The following is a 22,185-nucleotide window of genomic DNA, read 5'->3' as shown; positions in this document are numbered from 1 at the left end:
CTGTATATGTGCATCACTCTTCTTGAATAAAGCTAAACCAAAAAAAGAAAAAATTAGGATGGAGGAGGCCGGTTCGAGTAACAGAAATGACGACTTACATTATGACATGAAACACTGAAGACTGAACTGGAGAACACACAAGAATGAGACCAGGATCAGAAACTACAACATAAGACAGGTAACAACACACATGAAGCCAGAAGTGCTAAAACAAGAACTATCAATATAAACTCTAAAAATATGTAACAAGACAAAACCATGACACTTCTTCCCTCAATATGTATAGTCTATGGCTTCAGGCCTTTTGTCAATATCCAAAGAAAATTAACTTATGTATGGCTGCATGTCTGCTGCTGTTCTGCAGCAGATGAAATGGAAATGAAGATATACTACAGTAAGCAGTGATTTACTTTAATAACATCTAACACTATAAAATGACCTCAAAGGAGATATAAAAAGGAGGCTATATGACTTATTCATGTGCAACACTTCTGAGATGCAAAGCGCTTTGAAAGAGATTCCATCTGTACTCTGGGTTTAAGCTAAAGCCTTTATGCAAAGCATGCATCTACCCCCCAACAGCTGGAACCCTTTCAAAGAGCGCCGGAAGAGGAATAGGCTAACATTACAATTCCCTTAATCCTGAGCAGAGCGCGAGGTTACGCTGAGGAGATGCCAGTCTTTCTGCATGAGATCATAACAGTGTTCCTGCAGACAGAAAGTCAAATGTGTCTCTCATGTGCTCCTTTTCCTGGGAACACACACACACACACACACACACACACGCACGCACGCACGCACGCACGCACGCACGCACGCACGCACGCACGCACGCACGCACGCACGCACACACACACACACACACACACACTCGTCCCTCTATACCTAAAGGAGCAGAGAGCTAAGTGTCATTTATTCCACTTCTCTTTGAAGAGACAGAATCGCTGAAGACTTTCCCCTTGTCAAATGTAAATTAAGATACCGAGCGATCGACTTGGGATTTCACACTTGCAAGAGAGGCATCGCCATGTTATAGCCCTCATTTCAAATGTGCATCTTTTTAAAAGAGATGTCATGAAAGGCTGGTGACGATATAACTCCATCAGTGTGCTGACTTTTAATCATCTTCGTTTTCCCTGGATGACGAGTGTTGCGCCTCTGAGCACAATAGTTTTTGTTATTGACTCTTTCCTACATAGAAAGCTTTATCAAATCAATGAGTGGAGCCGCAGACTTTTTGTGCTTGCAGGAAGTGAGCCGCTGCTTCGGAAAAGTAAATTGGCAGGCACTGGACTATGCCATAACCCTGCAACCCCCCTCACGGATATTAGCGAAACAATCTGGGAAATAAAAGAAATAAAAAAAGTTAAGGTAGTCAGCAGGCCGAGCCATTCACCTTGTTGTCCTGGGGGACTTCTCAGCCAAGTGCCGAGCCAAAACACAGAGGGGCAACACTGAGGAAATGAGTTTCACCCCTGAAACACACTCTTAACACAGACTGTGCTTTTTTTTGTTGTTGAGCTTTTATTTTGTCGGGGAAGGTTTGTTGTGTGTGTGATTCTCTTCAGGGTGACACCTGGGAGTTGCCATGTTAAGCCATTTCAAAGGGCAGAAGTTCATGTGATGATTGGACCATTCCAGCGTTGTTTTCATTTCAGCGTGCTTGAAGTCAGAGCTCACTGTATATTCTGCCCGAGTGAGCCGTGTGCCATCTACAGAATACAAGACCTCACCTATTTTTACTGCATGCTGTGCACGGGTCTAACTCCGAACGCTTTGGTTCTGAATTCATTCTAGGGTAGATGTTTGTTATTTTAATGTGTAGAACTTAAAATGTATAATAAATAAATAAATAAAATGTAGAAAATAACAAAATATTGATGTTATCTTTTTTTGTTGTTGAATACTTACACAACCTAAAATATTTCCAACAGTTATCAAAGTGAGAGAAATCTGTATTCATGAAGCTGTAACGGGGCGTGTCTTATCATGGCAGACAGATGCAACGTGTTTATCGTTGCTATGGAAACACCGGATGTAATGTCAAAGAACACTGCATGAGGAAGCGGGAGTCGCGACTGAAAGCTACCGTACTGTTGCTGTATGAGCTGCTGTGCTAAAATTGTCATGTAGATCAGACTCAGACGCATCGTGGTAAACATATTCTCTTCCTCAGGTCGGTTTCGCCCGTTCAGCTTGACTTGAGTTTTTTTATCTTCCCTGTACTGGACTTCTCCCTCCCGTTCTCACGTGTCTTCTTGATCTTGAAGACTTGTTTTTGTCCAGTATTGTGCCCATTAACCAAGGGGTCTAAATCCACTTTGACTGTGTTTATGAACATATATTTGGGTAACCTAAATCTACCGACCCACATAATGTGACATAAATCCATCCAGTCCTGTTTCTGCAGAAGTCTTATAACCCAGAGGAAAGTGCTCTTTCAAATTCTCTCTGTTTGTATCACAAGTTGGATTGTGGTTAATAAAAATAAAAATAAAAACTTCCCTCACCTGTTTTCTCCACTCTTTGAGTCCACTCCCAGCCGAGAGCAATACCTTTGTGCAGGTCCGGCACTTTTATTCTTGTTAGTGAAGGAGTGATGTCTACCAGGAAGACTCAGAGGCGGGTCATTGTATTTAAAGAGACACGCACACTGAAACGGATCGTTCTGAGAGAGCTGGATTCTACAGAATCATAAACCTCCTCTAGTGCTTGATTCATGTCGTGTTTTGATCAAAGCTCAGCACAGATGTTTCATCTAGAGCACAGGGGGACAATATGTCCTCTTTAAGACAACGTCTTCTGATGAGCCTGTCCCTTAAAACCTCTCAGACAGATGCTTCCAGTCCTCCCCATTGATATAACAAACACAGGAATAACATTGATTAAGTCATCACTGTGAGAAGTTTAATATGCTACCTGTCTCCCTCAGCTTGCAGTTATGTTTGTGCTGCAGTCTGAATGGAAATTATGACTTTTTTTTTGGTTTGTTTTCTGAAAAGCCCAGCCCCTGAAACATAGCATGCATCCTGAGAGTGTATCAAAAAGAAGTATTCTTCATCACTTAGTACTTTCAGGGGCGTCCATTGTTATGACCATTTGAACAATTCATTAGAAAAACTATAATTATAGTTATAATATATGTATGTATGTATGTATGTATATACTTATAATTATAGTCTAATTCTAAACTTCTATCATGTTGTCTCTTTTTCCATGAAGCTTAATTTGATTTAGTCATGTCTCTCTTATGTGTGTCTAGATTTACAGCTGGTCGATGTGAAAGTGAAACACATAGAGAAGCTTTTTATAAAATACATAATTTACTTCCTTATAAACTGTCATTGTTAAGCGGTGGACTTCAGCAGCCCACCTCCAGCTCTGTTTGTCGAGCTCTGCAGTGCTGGCCGTGTGGCAGCATGCAGGCTGCCCTCTCTGACTTGTCTCTATTAAATGGATGGTGCTTTTGGCAGGCGAGCCTGTGTGGCTTGTTTGCCCTGGGTATAAATGATGTCTGGTCTCCCCAGCAGGTTACAGACACTGCAGACTGCTCATTATGGGAGAAAATCCATCCCCGGCACCACAACCACGTTAGCGCTTTCTATGATCTATAAAGGGAAAAACTCATCTTTTAACAGGAGCCTCTGATGCTGAGAGTCATTTAAAAATTAAAGACATACAGTCAGCATCATCGTTTATTTGTTAGCTAAAAAGCAAAACTAGCACAACGTATATCAACATAGACCTCACATGTATCTTGTTCCACAAACACACAGCTTCAACCCGTGTCTTGATAGTCACAACAAACTCAACACGCTCTCAGTCAGAAAAACAATCAGAAACATCAGGTGTGTGCAGCGGGCGTCACTCACTGAAGAGCGTAACACAGCGAAAGGTGAGAACATTACCAGGGAATACAAATCTAATTATAAATGAATTTTATGAAAAATGTGTTCTTTCAGAAAGGGGCATTTTCCTTTTTATGACGTATTGACATGGAAGAATGGCTGATCAGTGGTGGTCTTGACTGGTCTTCATTTAAAATCCAGAGTCTTCCCAGTGTATGACCAGGAGCGAAGATGCTTTAGATTTCGAGAAAAGACCGAGACCTTCACAAAGTCGTCCGATTCTGAAAACTTCAACACTGCCTTTCATCTTCTGTTGCAAAGACACAAACATCTGTGTAAGGAATTAATTATCACATTTTTTTGTCACGCTCACGAGTGTGAGTAGAAAACAAGGAGGGAGGACCCAATTGCAGAATAAACAAAACACATTTATTTTAACTAAAAAGGCAAAAAAACACAAACAAAAACTTAATAAAAACTAAATCCAAACATCTACATCTAACACAGACAGAAGACAATGAACCACAAGAGGGTAAGAAAACACAGAGACTGAATAGACACAGGTGAGGACAATCAGGGTCATCAGGACAGGAGGGAAACACAGAGAGGCAGGAAACAGTGAAAACTACACAGTAAAACATGAAACAGTGAAGACCAGAACTACAACTTCAAACTCAGGAAACACTAAACATGAACACACAAGTCAAACAGGCAACAATATTAAAGACAACATAGAAGGACATGAGGACACAAAGTAACACAACACAACACTAGGGAATAAATAAAACACAACTCAAAACTCTAAAATATAACATAAAACCAAACCATGACATGACTCAGAAAAGCTGCACACATGAACAAACAAACAAAAAGAATGTGATGGTTGGAATGACCAAAAAACAAAGTGAACCTGTTTCACAGTCAACATGGGCTAAAGAGGTTCGTACTTAATCAAATGACAATGATTAGAAGTTAAGCAGCACATATACTGTAAGGTCTTATTCCTGGCTCATAATGGAAATGATCCAACTATGTTGATGTTCTCTCATTTTTAACATTTTGTCAGAACCTGAGCCTCCCTGCTGAGAGTTCTCTCAATTCAGCTAATTAAAAAATATATATTAAAGTTAATTTCCACCTCCAGGGATGATTCAAAACTAATACCAGAAGATCAGATGAAATTCTTGCACATGAAGGCAGGAATGATTCCAGAAATAGAGAGGATAGATGTGAGTGAGGCCGAGCGCTGCATTGTCTTTGTGGCTGAAGACAATAACATGTCACATGAGGAGAATCCTAACAGATACAGCATGCAAGATATGAACATCATGGCACTTCACAATCTACAGGACTTTACTGAGATTATCGTGCCTGGCGGGGGGGAACAACCTCACATGACCGCAAATAAACAATGAAGCCAGCGGTAATCTCTGCAATTGTAATGTTTTGTGTAAAGAGGACAAAAAAAAAAACATTAAAAAAAACTAAGAAGTTTTGGGAGAAGAAATGTCCTGGGAGACGCAGACATCGTGGGTTGTATATTCTTCAGCAGGAGCTGGAGGTACGATTGTAACTGTCATGTGCATTACAGCTGTCCAGCATTCCTAGGCGGGTTGCGTCTTGCTGCCAGATGCTACCACTGTCCACTTAATACTGTCCTCGAGTCCGAGCAGCCTTAAGTCGGGAACATCCTCACATTTGTGAGGGCGGCAGAGTCGACCCTCAATCGGCCCAATTCTCCTGCAGACTGAGCTCGAAGCTGCGACTCTCAGCCCAGAGTCTCTCCTGCAGTCTGTGACAGGACAGACCCACACGAGCTGGGTCAGGTTTCAGGGAGGTTTAATCATGGTGGACTGGAGTGAGCTGAGGGAGCAAAGGGGTGGTGCGGTGTTGCAATACACTATACTAAATTAATCCCTCGGACTGTCTCATATTTAATATTTCAAGGCTGCAAAAAAAAGGAGTAAAAATCTCTACTTGTATTTTATTAACTTGTCTAATTAGGTTTCTGTATCGTGACAGCCCTCCGTCATTGTCGTCCCACTTATCTACAAGATGCTCACGAAAATGAAGGAAAGGCTACCTCTGCTAATTTACTGAGCGGGGCCATAAAACGAGGCCTTCTTGGCCAGCACAGGGAGCATAAAAGACGAGGGGGGGGGGGCAGACAGGAATTTAAACGTAGGGACACTGAACAGATGCAACATGACTGATACAGAGCTAAAATATTGGCTTTGGAGGCTAATATAATGCTGAGATGAGGCTGGCAAGGTTAATATGATTGCTCAAATATTGGAGGGGTCGGCTTATATGAATGGAGGTGAAATACTCGCACTGAAATACGGCCACGGCTTTGGCTGTTACAGGAAACGCTAGCCGTGCCATGTTGTTTTATTTCTTGCCAAATGTCCTCATGCTTCTGAGCATTTTATCTTCAAATCATTCAGCCGGGGTTGATGCATGGACGGATGGACAGCTGAGGAGACAGCTGGATCAGACACAGACGTGTCAGTGGCAGACAGTCAGACAAAGTCAAAGCTCGAAACTCCCTTTGGTTTGGTTTTTTTACAGCGCTATTTCATTTTTAATAGTAAGGCCTGACATATGTTCGCTCTTTGCTTTTTTTTTTTTCTCCCCCAAACACTGGAAACACAACAGCAGCAGAGGAGAAAACAAAAATGTGAATTCATGCATAAAGAGGAAGCTGTGTGGTCCAAATAAACAAGTTGGATCAGCCTCATCACCAGCATTAAAGTCTTCCTCTTGTCCCCCCCCCCCCCCCGCCTCGCTCCTCTCTCTGTCAACACAGACTAACTCAACCAGCCACCATCATCTCTTCACATCTCCTGGGTCCATTTAGCAGCCAAGAGCCACAAACACTCGTCAGAATCCTAATTAGGGAGCACTCTGGTTGGAGGGTGACATTTTTAACAATGTGATGGGAGAAATCAAAAACGTTCAGAAACCGTGCTGAGGACATGAAAACCCTCCTGTGATTGCTTCTTGTTTCACATGATCTTTTTTTTCAGACAGCACGGCAGCTTCTTCTGCTCTCCGTATGATTTGTTGTCTTCCAGATCATCTGACCTTGACGTTCTGCACAGCTCTTCGGTGTTTTTCAGCTCGTTGTTTTGGTCTGCCTCTCATGACGTTCACAATTTAGACCACAGTTAAAAGATTTACCGTTTGATTACATTTAAAATTTGACTTTTCTTTTTTTTATTTCAAACATAAGAAACTCAATGTCAGTGTATTTTATTTAACCAACTTTGTTTGGTCTGAATTGGTGAATGGGACTCGAGCATGGAAAGCTCTTTTCTAGTCGTCAGACTATTCAAAGTGTTTTGACCCTGCAGGACAAACCAACCCATCCACACACTGGTGACAGAGGTTTCTATGTAAAGTGTCCATCAGTATTAACCAATCACATTCATACGCCCCCCCCCCCCCCCCCCGCAGCAGCAGTGGACAACCACTGATACTCCAAGTCACCGCTGTGATGACAAGGTAAAAGAACGAACCACTTACGGTCTGAATGAGCGACACGCCCGCTGCACACCAGACTGTGATTTTTATGGTCTTGAGCTCTAATTCACTCCGTCTGGTCTCAGTCGTGATCACTGTGGTCTTGACACCAACGTTCAACACCAACTTGGACTTCCTACTGAAACCTGGGAAAAAAGTCTTGGATTCTTTTTCATTAAACCAAAGCTTGACTTCCTCACCCAGCTCTGCTTCTCTTCTGCTCCTCGGGGATTTGAACTTCCACGTCGATGACACTCAGTGTACAACTGCCAAAGACTTCCTGGACCTACTTCACTCCTACCTCACTGATCTCCTCCACCAGCACACTCCTTCACACAGCCTCCGATCCACCATTGTCTCCCCCACTCCGAACCAAGCGTCGAACCCGGGGGGACAGAGCCTTGTCCACAGCTGCCCCCGCCCTCTGGAATTCACTCCCCACATGTCTAAAAGACCCTTCCACTGCTGAATCACTGTTAAAAACTCACCTTTTGAAACAAGCTGAAAATGTATGATTGTGATGTTTACACTGTTTCTGTACCTTGATGTTGTTTTTCATCTTATGTGTGATGTCGCTTTGTCTGTTGTTTGTCCTTTTTCTTTCGTAATTTTTCTATCTTTATGAACCAACTCTACGAGTTCAATGAAAAGTGCTTACAAATAAAATGTACTATTATTGTTATTATTATTGACAACAACACTAGCCCAAGGACACGTCAGATATGTGGCTGCAGCAGCTCGGGATTGAACGCCTAATCTTCAGGTTCAGAGAATACCGACTACCAACGTCACAGCCGGTCACTGAAGATGTGAAGATTAGACAATCTAAAAACCTTTGTGGGATTTATTGGTTAAACTTATAAATCAGCAGAGCTGCACACATGTTGACTGTGAAGGTACTTTAAAAGTCACTTAAAGGCAGGGTTGGTAATGTTCTCCAGATGTTGGTTAAAGTTGTCTTAAGGTCGTGACAGAAGTTAATGAGTCATGTGCTCTGAAAAAGGAACAGAGAAAATCCAACATCTGCAGCAGCTGCAAGCCTGTAAAAACAAATGTCCAATCTGATGAACCAATCACACGCCTCCTCGTCTCCCTGCTCCTTCTCTACCCCGTGTATGAACGAGCCCACACTCAAAGCATGAGCTGCTGTTCACTTCTGGACCAATGGCACTCGTGCATGTAAATAAGGGGTGTGGCTTATGGGTGAGTACAGAACCAACCCTGCTTTTAAATTAAAGACATGAACCCAAACACGAGAATAACAGGACCCCTTTAAAACAGCGTCCCAAAAACCCTGTCGAATATAACTCTAGTTTACCTCCCACCATGCCGACCACACGTTCTCAGGGTTTAGTCCCTAACAATACAACGATTGTCCATTAGGGGAAATTGCCTGATGAATTGTTTAATGTTAGGCCTGCAAACACCATCTCCATGGCAACATATCAGTCCTCTGAGAGAGGCTGCAGGATTTGATGGAAAACTTCAGTGAGTGAGTGGAGCTTGTGTTTGGATGTTTTTCTCTCTTTATTTTGTCAAGGTCAAGGCAAACGCTTCAAGCTTAACATCCAAGGTGTTTCTTCTTTTGGCAACAGAAGTGATTTTTTCTTTTTTTTCCCCTCAAGATGACGACACATTTCTGAAATACAACAACACAACAACCCTGAAAACGTGGATTTAAATGGACAGGAAGATCTATGCTTTTCTGTTGCCTTTAGCTGCATCATGTTCGCTGTACTAACTGCTCGTGTCACCTCTCTACGGCAAACACAGATGGGGTGCTGAGGGGGGGAAAGGAGGGTTAAACAAAAGCAAGGGAGACAGATGTAGGGAGAGACAATGACAGAGCGGTGGTGTATGAGCCCTCAGCCCTGTGCGATGTGCTCAATGCTAACTGCTTGACTTGGTTCTCTGCCAGAGGCTTATTCAGAACCAAGGACAGCTCCCCTGGTCTCCAAGCCCTCTCGCTGGGGAGAGACACATTTAGATAAAGTCTCTCTATCTTTTTCTTTTCTCATCGCTCCCCGTTTTCTTTTCTCAAAAACTCGTTTCCGTCTCATCGGGGAGCCCACATTTAGCTACGCTCTCTTTCTTTGTCAGTCTCTCTTTTCAATTTCTCTGAGGAATGCCAAATTTATAGTCATCTCGTCCTTTTTCCTCTCTCTCTCTCTCACTCTCTCTCTCTGTGTGTGTGTGTGTGTGTCTCTAAGCTCCATTTCCCCTTGGTTCCCCTCCAGTGAGGCAACATTTAGAGTCTGCACCATAGGGAAACACCCTGGCCTTTACCTCCTATTCAATTAAGCTCTGCCGGAAACACTCACATGAACACACACCTAGAGGCGCACACACACTCACACAATTACAGCCTTCTGATGTCTATGACCTCAGAGATAGGGATTTAAAAAGACATGCACACAGATACGTTATATATGCATTGGACACACACACACACACACACACAGAAAGTCTCCATGGTATTTTTCAGATGGCAAATCTTTGCAGTCATTTTGGACAGACTTCAATTTTGTGTGTTTTTTTTTTTCTCCCTAATGGGTCTGAAGTATTTAGTTCAACACACACAGACTTAACACTTAATTCCAATCTGTTTTGCTGCTAAAGTCATCAAGAGACATATCTGGCTCAATCCAATTTACAGGATTAGATTAAAAGGAAACGCGTACAAAGGCCAGTCGACAGAAGAGGTGAGACGATAATAAACACTTGTAAATCACTTTTCAGATATTAAAGCGACAAAGCAGACACTGTGAGGAACAGCTCTCACCTCAATTTGTTCTCTTCTGTGATCTCGGTTCAGTGATGGAAAAATGTCCATTTTCAGATGAAACAGCGTCAGAGTACTTCCACAGCGATGTTTCCTCAATGAGGCTTTTTTAAGATGTGCTCATGCTTTATACATGTTTGCTCTTTATGAATAATGAAATAATAAGCACTGCTCTTTTTCTTAAGTAAAGTGAGATAATGGCCGTCTGTAGCCTAGTGGTTAGTGTAAGCGTCCACAGTGCGGCGGCTCAAGTCCTCCAAGGGGGGCAGCCCGGGGTCTGAATCCCACCTGTGGCTCCTCTCCCCAAGTTCTGACTCTTTTCACTGTAACATCCCTAAATAAAAAAAATAAACAAAATAAAGCTTTTACATTGGGCTGCTCTTTGGCCCACAACAAGTGGAAACTTTTCTGATACCATCGATGTACTCAGACCTGAATAAAGCGTATCTCTAAGTAGAACTTCAGCTCCTGACTCCAAACCAAGGCCGCACAAACCAAGCTCCAGCTCCTGGTCCCAGGTCAATAAAACAGCTTTTTAAGCCTTGTCTTGTGAGCCCACATCAGCATGACAACACTCTCTCATGTAGAAGTTTTAAACCGTCAATGAATTGACTTGTTTGGTTTAACTTGATGAATTCTACATTTATTTTTTAACCACAAAACGACTCAAATATAATACTTAGAGTCACACATGTTGGACCTGACAGAACTATGGACATGCACTAATGGAGAGATGTCAGAGTGAGGGGGCACCCTTGCTCAAAAGCACGTAGCCAGTGCTCAGGAAGTGAACTCAGACAGAAATGTTTTTGGTGACTTATTGTTCCCGACAGATCTATGATCCATGATCTATGATCACAGCTTTGTCAGGTTCCCTGCAGACCGATCGGACGATTTGGGATCCAAAAAGCAAGAAAGCTGTGAAGATCTAAATGTGTCCCATCAGAATCAGAAAGACTTTATTAATCCAGGAGGCAAAAGGTGTTTGTTACAGAAGCTCTGAAACACAACATAGAAGTAGGACATATAGAAATATTTACTGTTTACAGAAGAAAACAAAAAGTAGAGTGTCTGTAAAAGTCCTAAATTCTGTATAAGCTCAGGGAGTGAAGCGTTATATTTACACATGTGCAGTGTTGAATGAAGTGATGCACATGATGCTCAGTTCAGGAAGTGTCATCCAGCCAATCAGTGTTCAAGTCAAGACCACAACATGTATCAATACGATGAAGGCCAGACTCCTCATTGATTTGAATTACAACGAAGCAGCAGGAGATCTGGACTCCTTCCAGCAGGTTCAGTGGAAAACCCCACACTGCAGTTTGATATATTTATTTACTCTGAGGAGTGATGATGTGGATGTTTTTACCATGTCATGTTGAGATGATTCTGACTAATAATGTTGATTCAAAAATCAAAATCTCTCACAGATTTCTGACTCTATTCACTGTCGGATCTCCACAAAGAAGGAACGAAAAAAAATAAATAAACACTCGGTTTGAGTTCAGACTCAATAAATTCACAGTCCACATAAACGATCAGGATATTCAGAACTAAATCATCGCGTTGAGTTTTTTTCTGCTAGTTCTTGGATATTAAGTTACAGGAGCTGCATTAGCACCACAAAGAAAGGAAACGTGTGCATAATGAATAAAGACTGCTGCCAACACAGAAGCAACTAAAGTTACTGTCCCTATACTCTAACAGAGAGCAGTTCCCACATCAGCAGCCTCAGTGAACAGCTTACCCAGAGCTTATTGAAAACGTCATTAATCAGCTGACATCTGACCTCGTTACTGCATGACTCTTATTGTTCTTTGTTTGGACAGCAAACCAGCACAAATCCTGAGGTCAGTGATTCAAGGCTGGCGAGCTTCTTAAGCTGGTTTTAGCGATGATTCATCTCTTCTGAATTTTAAACAAGAGTGGGCACTAACAATAATGAGCTGATAATACATTTCACTGCAGGATATTCTGTGAAGTATAATTAGTGCAAATAAAAAATGTAAAAAAAAATCATCTTCATTTATCATTCATCACATTTTTTTTTCTGTTGCCATTGGCAGTTTGCTCAATAAGTCGATATGAAACTCTCCGTTCTGCACACACAGAAAACTTGTGACGGTACCTCTCACTGTGGGGGAAAGCAGGCAAACACTGACCTTTGTGTTGTATGTGTGTGTGTGTGTGTGTGCGTGTGTGTGTGTGTGTGTGTGAGAGACAGAGCATTCAGCCATGTACGGGTGAAAGTGCAGGTCTGTGTTCCATGTGTGAACACTCATGTGTCTGTGTGTTTGTGACCTTTACACCAACTCCTCTGTCAGTCGTCACGATGCTGTTTCCTCTCCAGCGGCTCGCAATGAAACTCTTTTCTGTGGTTTTTTTTTTCCTCTGGGTGTTTCTGCTCAAGTAAATCATTCGCAGTCATTTGAAATGTCATAAGACAATAAACTGTGGAGTGGTTTCATGAATCTGTTTTCAATAAACAGAAAAATCATGAATGGGAAAGAGACATTGTGGGCACCACATTTGACTTGTAAATGTGCATCAGCTCATGATGGGAGGGAGAATGTGAACAGTTTTAAAAGCAGGCATTAGCGCTGTTCTGCCGACACCACAATGCACATGTTTTATTTATTTCTTGTTATTATATGCACGCGAGCACACTCAGGTTGAACATTTACTGGGCGCGCTTGTTCCAAATCATCACCTTTTCTAAACCAGCAGCTTCTGAAAAAGAGCAGAGCAGAAGATCAGCGGCATCAGGAAAACGTCACAATGTCAACCAACACTCCCAGTTCTTCCTCATGACAGAGGCCGATCTCCGAAAGAAAAGATTTCTCCATTGATTAGAAACATAAGGGTGTCCTCCTCCCGACGTCCACTCGTCCTGTGAGCTCGAGGCGGAGGGTCTTCTGTTCCACATATCTGCGCCGCTGCCTCGCTGTAGCCTGCCGCTCCTTTGTGCTAAGCTGCTGGAACTGTTAGAAGATTTAGCATGCTAGCTGCTCTCAAAGAGCCTTTTTGTTTGTCCCTGTGAGAGACTTTGGCTCTGAAACATTCAACTGTGCCTTCACAGCGGTTTGATTTATGAAATGGAACGGGCTGCATTTCACTGACGAAAGTGACCGTGTGAGTAATTTAACAGGAGCGCTCAGCTGAAGGTGAAGAGTTTGCTTCTTCATTAAGTGCGGAGCATGCAGTTAAACATCCTCATTAAGCTATTTCAAATACTTTTGCTTGGCTGCATTGTTGTGCAGACTCATTTTGTGTATTTGGATGTTTTGTTGGCGTTGCTACACACACACACACACACACACACACACACACACACACACACACACACACACACACACACACACACACACACACACACACACACACACACACACACACACACACACACACACACACACACACACACACACACACACACACACACACACACACACACACACACACACACACACACACACACACACACACCTGTTTAAATGATGCACTGTAGTGAGTGAATGAGGGCCTTAATGGGGCTCAACAATACTGTTTATAGCTACACCACATGGCCATCAGGCGAACTACCTAACGGCCTAATGACATAGCTACAAGTTACTTCTTACATGTGTAATTTGTTTTATATCACCCACTAATAAGCAGACGTTCATGTTCACTGTCTATCTGTTTTGCTGGTATGAAAAAAGAATCAGGTCTGATTGTCAACCAAAGCTCCAGCCTGTCTCATGTTATTTGCATTCTCAATGTTCTCTTCACTCTTTTCAACTTACAGAAACTACAAAGTGACCACACACTGCTGCTCTCAGGGAGTGTCTGCAGGACGGAGAATAAGACGTCACGTGTGTATGACCTCTGACCTCCTCTGGAAACATTAAGCTGCTAAATATCCAGTGTTTCACAGGTGATGTTGATGCCGTACGAGCACGTATGACGAGCACGCCAGGGAGAGCGAGCGACAGGTTACTGCTGCAGTTCGCCTGACGGCCATGCAGTATCGCTACAAACGCAGAGTTTCTGAAAGTTACGTTCTGGCTGTGCTTCTGTCCAGAGTTGCAAGTTGAGCATGCATTAGGTAAACATAGTGGTCTTTATTGTTTTAGAAGGTAAAGGTCTAACCTGTAGCTTCTCTTCCTGCACGTCATGTAGGTATGGTAAGTAAGCATGAGTCATTTTTAGGTTCATGTATTGTTGGTCAAACTGACAGCCCTTCTGTGCGATGCCATCAAGTCACCAGCTTCCAGTTGAAGCTGCACATCATGTAAATCTTAGTTGACTTGGTTTCCTCCCGCTGCACATCAGACGACATTAAAACTCTGTGTTCTGACAACCTGCTCCTGTATATCGACAGCCAATTAAATCCTGCCGGCTTAAAAAAAAACAATGCAGGTGGATGCACGGCGTTGCATAGCTGATGATTGAGAGGAGAGCTCTTGTTTTATTTATTCCAAGGTCACCCAGGGGTCAGGGAAGATCCCTCCCTCCAGAAACACTGCTGGCACTAACGCGCCCACCAAGGTTCCTGGGCTTGATTCATTTATGCCATTAATACAATCTGGCTCCTGGCACTGGGACGAGCTGATGGGGGTAAAGCACTCGCTCTAACCCCCCATGCACACAATACACACACATGCACAAGCACACACGCATACTTTTTTCCTAGTCAATTGGCAGCTGCGTCTTTAGAAAGGCTTCCTATTAAATAAAGTGGCATCCAAGAGCTTTAATGCAGCACCTTTTTAGAGAGAGAGAGAGGGGGGGGGATGATGTAGGGGAAGAGAGGGCGAACGAGAGAGAAAGAGAGAGAGAGAGATGAAGAGGAGACAGAGGATGCATTGCCTCACCGCTCAGCTGTATGTGTGTGTGTGTGTGTGTGTGTGTGTGTGTGTGTGTGTGTGTGTGTGTGTGTGTGTGTGTGTGTGTGTGTGTGTGTGTTCGTTTTCTACTCTTATAGTACAGCTCATTATTCATGTGGCAAGTCACAAACACTTCACGTTCAAGCCCCACACACACAGAGCAGTATATGAACCAAAGGCACAGCGTTATGCACGTGCTTACTCACAGATAGTGCTGTGATTCATTCCAGAGTATGTAGCTTAGCTTCCATGCTATAGGCCCACACTGAGCGGCTAATATTCTTACTATTGACAACATGTTCCCTTTAAAAACCTAAAAAAAACATCTGTTGAGATGTCTGTTTACAACCTTTGGGTAAAGCACATGTGAGTTTGTCTGTTTTTGTTTTGTTTTTGTCTAAATGTTTCCCATGCTGTCAAACTGTCTTAATAAAGTTTTTGATCTACATGTGTTAATGAAATGTTTACATGTATGTTTTAATTAAACTAAATGTAAATAGACACTTCAGTCATAATTAAAATGTTACCATGTGACTCTTCTGGGACAGGTCAGTCTTCCTAAAAATGAAAAATATTAAAGTAAACAACTTTGTTTTGGAATAAATCTGAAGCCTGAAGTTGTGCAGGTGGAGTATTTTTAAACTGTGCTACTTTCCCTCAGGAGATCTGGATCTGACCCTCTGCCATCGCTCTTTCAAGAAACAATGTTCCATGTTCTCTGTGAAATCATCTCTGTTTTCAGAGGGACTATTCTCTACCAAAAAAAAACCAAAAAAAAACCCAAAACAGAGATTTCTTTGGAGAATTTCACTTTGAACTCGAGAGCACAGATCTCCCCTCGCTGTACTTTCAGAGGCGCCGCAGCTCTTGAGGTGAGAGAATGAGATTTGAGCTGGCAACCCCGACCTGACCTCTGCTCTCGTGGAGGTGGCCTGTATATCCTCCGTGTGATCAAGGCCGGCCCGTGGGCCTGCAGCCACACTGCTTGGTGTTGGAAAGGAGATGACACATCACAAGAAATAACACTCTACATGCAGCAGCACCTCCACGCTGCCCCAGTTTCCCCCCTTTCTCTTGTTCTTTTGTTTATCCTCTCATGTGATTTTTTTTTCTAACATTGTTTTTCCTGCTCACTTTTATTCTCTTCTTTTTCAGCTCCTCGTCCTCTAATAAAGACCCTAATGATCCTCAGAGGGGGGATTCTGCCATTGCAGCAACACAAACGCAAAACAGAGGTGGCAAAATGAAAAGACAATAAAAAGGAGAATATTTAACATTGATATAATGAAAAGTGAGGTATAAAAAAAGGCATTTAAGTTGAGTAGAGTGAAGACTTCCTGTGCAGTAAATAGAGAGTTAAACTGGTGATATGGTGTGATTCAGAGCAGTTTTTTAGAAGAGGATAAACATGAGCGACGTGACGTGCTTTGGGGGTAGGGGGGGGCTGGGGTGCCCTGGTCTTGGCTTCCCTTAAACACCACTTCTGTAGTAATTTCTCCATTTGAGACAGGGAGGATGTTTTTTAATAAAACACTTTAATAAAATGAAGAAATGAACAGGAGAAAAAAAAAAGGGGGAAGAACTTTGGTTCTAAAAGATCCTGACCTCCTCCTCTGAAGGGTCAGGCAGCATCCGATGAGCCTGTATCTGAGTCTTAAATACCGCCCATGCACCTTCTTGCCTCGCTCAGATGTTTAATGAGCCTGCATTTGTTTCCAATCTGTTTTGAACTAAAACATCCTCTTTTACTTTTACATAGAACATCAAAGGAGGAACACAAGCTCCCTCTAATTGGAGAAAGATTTGGCGCTTTAATGATATTTTGTTGTGACTAATTTCCTCCTGCACACAGGTGAATATAGAGATGAGGGGGAAGAGGGGGTGGACGTGTACAGGTGTTGAGAAGAAAAAGCAACAGATAATAGAAAGAAAGAGGCAAAATAAGGAGATTATTACTGGTAAAAATAGTGCAGAGCAATTATTTTGTTTTGCTAATTACCTCTGTTTTTGCACAGGTGAGGCGGAGGCGAACACAATGGTTTGTATTTGTAAAGGGGGAATTAGTTGAAGTAAAAATAGTGAAGGGATTGAAAACGAAAGAGGATTTTCATAAACACTAAAAATAAAAAGAAAAGGCAGGAAGCTATGAAGAGAATGATTATCATGGGAAGCAGTAACAAGGCACAAGAGAGGGAGAACAGGAAGCTAAACACCTCATCACTTGTGCCGTGTGGAAGGCCGCGATGGCTGTTTAGTTTGGATCCATTTCCTCCTGTTTGTCAGTGTGAAGAGGCTAATAGCATAACCTAGCAAGTGACTGTAAAACAGGTTTTGGAGGTCAGGTGGAAGGATGTAAAAATAGGTTTAATTATCACCTCCTATGTTGCGTTTGAGATGTGTTTATTGCATAATCATGCATCCTGAAAAAAACAAACAAAGGTCAAACAGCTCTGTGGGGAGTTTTACTTCCATTTATCAAATCAAAACATTCGCCCACTCAAGGACTCGGGGTCAACGCGCCTCGGATTTAACCGAGTGGAATAAGTGGGCCGAGACGAACGACGACATGTTTGAGCGGCTGGTTTAGGAACGCTGCACAAAGATCTGCTGCATCTTTGAAGGCTCAGAAGTGGAAACTAACAAAGTGACACATTTCTTTTGATGTGATGAAACACACTTTAAAAGGCAAATGTTCTGAACTATTTGATTTATTTTCTGACAGATTCTTTGGAAGATCTATTTTGGGGGCAGAAAACCATGGAGAGAGAGGGGGAATGTGTTAAAAGGAGCCCCAGGTTGGACTTGAACCCGGGTCGCTTGCTTGAAAGACAACAGCCTGTACTGTACATGGGGTGTGACCTAACTGCTGGACCATTGGCACGCAATACCTCAACATTTACCTCCTATACTAAAACAGAAGATCTGAAACTCTACACAAAAAGCTGTAGTGCATTAAAGAATTCTTCTCTATACTTTACAAAGTTTAATATTATACCGAAGTGAGATCTTCAAACACTGGAAAATGAAGCTGACGCAGAAGTCTAAAAAACAGCACTTGGTCAGACGTCCACCTTATGCCCACGTTAAATTTGCTGTTCTAATGAGAAGCTCTTTATTCATCCAATTTACTAATATTAAGGCTGAGATTTATTCACAAGGCATAATGAGGATAATGAACTGACTGATGGACATGTTGTAGCAGTTTTCCAGGAGGCTAAAGGTCAACTTTAAGGCCTGCTGATAGAATGAGCAGAAGTTAGTGTAAGACAGCATTTCCAGTTTGGCGAACACCAACGTTCAGAAACCAATGGGTACTAATACAGTGTCCATGAGTTTCAGTCTATGGTGATGCCTCCCATTGGTCGAGGCACATTTAAACCTAAATGGAAAGGTCAATGACACGAAATGTTATGATCATTACATTGGTCCATTACTACTTATGAAATAAGTTAATAAATACAGCCTGGTCCAAAAATCTAATCTGATCCAAAACAGCTGTTTGTCTTCAGCTCCGCCTCTTCTACTTGGCTGACCAAAAGTTGGTTGGAGGCTTCATTTCCAATATGGCTGCTGCCACCAATGGGCTTCAGAAATCAGTGGGTGATGTCACTGACATTATGTCCATAAGCAGTTTGTCATAAGACATGACAAAGTGACAGAATCAGCATTGAAAAAAAGTGTCCACACTACTCAGACATGAGATAGAAACGACAGTCAGGATTTCTGGGAATAGAGGACTTTTTTTTTTATTTTCATGGAGAAAGTACACTACAGTTCATCCGTGTGAGAGGACGATGACATCAGCTGATTTGAGTCCTGAAGGTCAAGGTGCTGGATTGAGACCAGTGACAGGCATACTGAGTCACACCTTAACTTCACAGGATCAGAAAGGCAGAGTAGTGTTAAGCTGGTGTTTTTTGTCAGTGTTATAGGTCACAGCAGCCTGACGCAGCTGACCAATAAATGAATGAAACAGAACTATACTATCCAGCCACCTTTTTTTAAAAAATAAAAAAAACAATGGAGCCTTTCAGAATCTTTCTATTCATGTTAACACATTAAACAAACTAGGTTTATAAGTGTTAGTAGGAGCACGTTAACATGCTGAATATTAGCTTAACTTTACCTCATTCCAGCCTAAGAGTGCTGCAAGCTCGGCTGCAGACTCCTTGACTTTCTGAAGGATTTAACGTTCACTTCCTGCTTATTAAGTCATTTAATGCTTTAGAGAACTACTTGGGACTTTAGGCCGAGTTTCAGGGCATAGACAACGTCTGTGTTTTCATAAATGTTAACAGCGATTCATCGGGGGGAGCATAGCTGATCATGGTTTGGAGTCATCTCTTTGCAGGTTTGCTTCCTAAAATAAAGATTCAGGTTCAGTGAAAGGTTAAAAAGGCAACTCAGGACTCATGTTAAAGTACTTGTTGGTTTAGTTTGGTGCGCTCAGACACTCCAGTTCAGTGCTGAAGAACAAACTGAACTCCTCTGCAAACAACTCCAGAGACTTCCAACAGTGTGAATGTAGAGTTTACATTACTGAGTAATCCATCTTTATGTATGACTGTCGAAGACTTTCTGCAAAGTTGCAACTGAATGCAAATCTAAAGTTACCAAGTACAGTTTTGAGGACACGACAGAGACGCATTTCTTATCAACCTTTTTCAAAACCTCTTTTTTTTTTAACAGCTGACCAATGAGCAGCTTCGGCAGAGCAGCCAGGAGGGGTTTCAGGAGCTTTTGTCAAAGTCACCTTGACAGAATTAAGGGAAGCAAGAAAGCATTACTCACTGTCTCCCTTTGCCCACACACACCCTGATGGACCACAGCATTTAAACTGGGTCTTTAATGTCATTTAAGCAAATGTACACAGCTTACATCAGCTGAATCTCAATACTGGACTTAATGAGATCAGTGACTCACAGCCTGGCTTGGAAATTTACTTCTACGAGTAGAATTAAAGACAAAGAATATGAAACAGCAAGCACTAGGACACTCAAACAAGCCCATGGTGGTCAACAAGTTTGACCTTCTGGGAACACTTAAAGGTCGAGTCTGTTGTAATGTTCTTTACATTATAACAGACTCCTCCTGCTGGGCTCATCACCTCCATATGTGTTCACTCACTGCAGGGTCTGCTGGCTGTACTTACACTGCAAACCACCTGAGAATAAAAACATTCTTTGTTTGGAAAAGCAGTTGGTGTTCGACCACGCCCGTCTGGAAGCGCTCAGCTGGCTCAGGCTTTGCGATAGTGTCACCTACCTGGAGGAAGGGATCCTGCTCTTTTTGGGATTTTACTTCACTCAAGTCTGTGCCAATTGTCAACAAGCTTGTTTGACATGAATGGAAACTGACAGCTATATTTAGTGCTGGGAGCTTCCAGAGTCAGGTCACCTTTGAGTTTTTAGTTTTTTATCCCAATGTTATGATCAGGTTCTGGTGCCCTCCCACCTCTATGGGTCGTCTGTTCCCCCCGTCTGTCTTGAGCCTCCTCAATCTCATGTGTGCAGGGGGGCGTGGCAATCAGCTGCAATTTATCAACTGCTATTAAATATACCAGGACTCTGCATCCACTCTTCGCCGGATTATTATATCACCTGTAGTAGATCTCGAATCTTGGTTGTCTCTTGTTATTTCATAGTGTTTTTGTTGTGTATCCTTGTTGTTAGCTTCTATGCTAATTCCCTCATGTTCTTTTATTGTCCTTCAAGGCTACGTCACTCACCTGCTGGGCCTGCCTGCTGCGTCTCACAGACAATCTCTGCACGGATCCCTCGACACGTTTTGGACACTTAAAAGTTCTGGAAATCACTGCTCACCACGTACGCTCACAGAGAGCACAGACACTCAGATCCCCGGACGTCACTTCACCCCCTCTTGTTGCTCACATTAAGTATTGTATCCCTAAAGAACACAGTTGATCACTGAGTCCTGCATTCGTGTCCTAATACTATACACGTGTGTATTGTAACACCAGACTTTTTTTTTATTGGTTACAGCAATCACCAAAGTTAGTGCAAAGGTTCTGTGATCCAAATGACAAATCCTCCCCATCACCCCGGGGTCTCCCATCTGCACACACACACACTTACAAAAGGAATACAAAAAGAAAAAAAAAAAAGGACACAAAGATTATGAAGTGCAATTCCTACCAAGATCATCGTTTGAAAACACATTGAGGGAGAAGCCTCATTTGCATCGATGCCGAACTAAAAGATACAGGTAAAACAAGCAACAGCAAGAAATTAAAGATAAATACAGGATAAAAAAATAAAAATAAATAAAGATCACTTAATAATTAATTACAAAATACATGTGTAAAAGAGACAAAAAAAATAAAAAGGAAAGCAATGTGTGTGTGTGTGTGGGGGGTTCATCATTTAAATTCTTTTGCATTTCACAGGAGACTTCATAGAATTCAACTTTTAACATTTTATATGTAAGAACAAAGTGGAAGAAAATAAATGAAGACTCAGGAGAGTCCAAACACAAAGACACATCCTGTTACATGAAGGATTTTTACACGACAGAGTGAATTGCTCTTTCTGCCCTTCTACACCTCAAACTTTGTTTGTCATCAGGACAGTTGCTTCTTTGCATTTGTGATTTGTTTTTATATGCCGTCTGGTTCTGTTAATGACTTGCTGTCTGTCTTTTAATAAGTTCTGTAATGACTCGATGTCGTTGTAATTGAGGGTTGCCCCTCCATGATCCATGAATGAATGAACTGAGCAACATTAGCTTTAAAAACATGACATCTTTGTTTACTTGGTGTACTCTGATAGTGGACTTGATACTATATTTACCATTTAGACACTAAAAGGACTCATTAACTCATTACCATGCATCTTGACAGTAGAGGAAGTCAATATGATAAAGACATACAAAGTAGGACTGAGTCAGAGTCTGCAGTACATCATCTATTCCAAAGCCGATGAGGCTCAGCGATTTCAGCGTTGAGTGTCCTCAGCACAACAAATCCCCCGGCTGTTTGTGTCCCATCTCCCTCACCAAGGACTGACCATTCTTCCATTGGTGGAAGAGAAACTCATTCTTTTCCTCGCTCAGTGCACTTGCAAGTCTTTTCGAGAGTTCACTTTCCAAATCTCGAGCTGCCGCTGATGCCAGGACCAGGCTGAGCGGGGACGATGTAATTTCA

The sequence above is a fragment of the Symphodus melops genome, assembly GCF_947650265.1.
Source record: "Symphodus melops genome assembly, chromosome: 9".
In the NCBI taxonomy this organism is placed as follows: Eukaryota; Metazoa; Chordata; class Actinopteri; order Labriformes; family Labridae; genus Symphodus; species Symphodus melops.
This window is presented reverse-complemented; position numbering follows the sequence as displayed.